Below are 2,217 nucleotides of genomic sequence, written 5' to 3'. Positions count from 1 at the left end.
CCACCACACCCGGTGGTGCGTTCCCGCGTCAGCTTGCGCACGTCACACATTCGCCCCATCCACTAAATCACTGTGACCTCTCCATCCCCGCATCGGAGAAATGAGAGGCATGGTAAACCTAGATAATCTAGACTAGGCTGGCATATTATCACGCGGTGAGTTCTGCTTCACAACGGCTTGTCACACCCTCCCCGCTCATTCGCTCCAGCCTTCATTGTTGGCACACATGGGCTCTCCCATTCTTTATTTCGCTTTATCACCAAGTTTCTCAACTGGCGAGGTTTTACATGAATAAATGGCCTATGTGGTGTGCACAGCAGCAGCAATATTCCGGTATAACCGACTCGCACGTTTATATGATTGCGCTATAGCAGTATTTTATTCACAAAGATAAAGAAGGGAAAAAACTGGGTTTTAAAATAGTGTCTTTATAACAGACTTCTCGTTATTTCAGGACTCGTTATAAGTTAATAATATTATATTTATGCGCACGCGCGCGCGCACACACTCTCTCTCTCTCTCTCTCTCTCTCACACACACACACACACACACACACACACACACACACACACACACACACACAAACACACACACGGACTATTTTCATTCAGATGTAGACACAGAACATCTTTAATAAAAAATAACGCTAAAAGCTGAAGAAGGATAGGCCTGTAGGAACAGAAAATGCTTAAGATGTCTTTTGAAGCTATCAAGTACTCTTGTTTGTCTTAATTCCATGGGTAGTCTGTTCCACATAAATGGACCAAGATATGAGATACAGTGATTGTTTTTAATGTCCAGCAGTTGATGACAACAGTAATGTTATCTTGTCCACGAGTGTGTCAACGAGCCGGCAGTAACTCTGTACAGAGAGGGATTATCTTGTCCGAGGGAACACCACAACAGGAGGTTCACTTCACATCTGCTCATCTGTACAGAAAAAACAGACAATAAATCGGAACTTTAAAGTTGGATCATCATTAATTTATTCATGAGTTATGATATTATGCGTGGCATTGTGGTGAAATCATTATTTAGTTCAATTAGGCCAACTATTATTTTATTCCAGTTATTCATTTTTATTTCAATCAAATTACTTTCTTAGTCCAATTATTATCTTAGTCCAATTATTATTTTAGTCCAATTATTATTTTAGTCCAATTAGTATTCTAGTCCAATTATTATTTTAGTCCAATTATTATTTTAGTCCATTTATTATTTTGAAGCTTAATTCTGACCTAGTGAGCCCACAGAGCTGCCTACACAATCTTCGACTCACCAGGCTGATTATAGGTCTACACATTGGACAATGGCCGACTGTCTGCGCGTATAACCCGTTGGTAAATGTTCGAACCTCGGTGAGGATTAGGAGGGGGAGGCTGCTGATGTAAGAATCTAGAAAACCGCTCGAATGGGGGGTCCTGAAAGTGAATTTAATTAAGAAGACAAACGTTAACGACAATTCGTCCATGTCCGACTGTAATAATACATGTGTGTGACTTTTACCAAATTGAAAAAAAAAACCAAACCCCAAACAAACAAGCAAAGCGGGTCAAAAAACAACATCAAGAACAAAATTAATTATGAACCAAAACCAAAATACCCCCCCCCAAAAAAAAACAACCCCAAAACAAACCCAAACAATCCCAAACAAAACAACAACAAACCGACAGCCCAATAGTAATTTCCTTTTTTTCTTTCTTCTTGGTTTTTAACTATCTGACAAAAGCGTAATAGTTTAAACATTGTCTGTCAGTCTGTCTGTCTGTCTGTCTGTCTGTCTGTCTGTCTGTCTGTCTGTCTGTCTGTCTGTCTGTCTGTCTGTCTGTCTGTCTGTCCAAAGAGGAATAAAAGTGATACATACCTCTGGATGAGAGCCTGAAATATGAGAAAGAAAGACAAATGAACATTGTATTATTGAAAAAGTGGGCTTTTCACGATGTGGTTCTCCGTCTTTATTGCTCCATCAACTCAGTTCAGATCGTAAGGACAAAAGGCTAGGGCTGCCTCTGAGCTTCCTGTCTTGTCATAAACTACCTCGGATATGTGGGTTTTTCTAAAATTCTAAATTCTAACCAAGTATGTTCACCTTGTTCGGGCTTCAACAGGAACGTAATAAAAAAAACCCAGCAACACAATAGTAACAGAATATGTGTTCTCTTATATCATCATCATCATCATCATCATCATCATCATCATCATCATCATCATCATCAT

The 2,217-nt window shown here is 39.5% G+C and overlaps 1 long non-coding RNA gene across 1 annotated transcript; it reads right to left on the bottom strand.

Moving 5' to 3' along the window:
• Positions 1 to 778: 778 nt before the first annotated feature.
• LOC118477460 lies at positions 779 to 1,417 on the bottom strand. The gene is made up of 2 exons (XR_004858396.1): positions 1,280 to 1,417; positions 779 to 930 (listed from the first exon to the last, which is right to left on the bottom strand). It is a non-coding gene; the product is annotated as an uncharacterized LOC118477460 (long non-coding RNA).
• Between the last annotated feature and the right edge of the window lie 800 nt (positions 1,418 to 2,217).

The sequence above is a fragment of the Aplysia californica genome, unplaced genomic scaffold (assembly GCF_000002075.1).
Source record: "Aplysia californica isolate F4 #8 unplaced genomic scaffold, AplCal3.0 scaffold00101, whole genome shotgun sequence".
Taxonomy (NCBI): domain Eukaryota; kingdom Metazoa; phylum Mollusca; class Gastropoda; order Aplysiida; family Aplysiidae; genus Aplysia; species Aplysia californica.
This window is presented reverse-complemented; position numbering and strand designations above follow the sequence as displayed.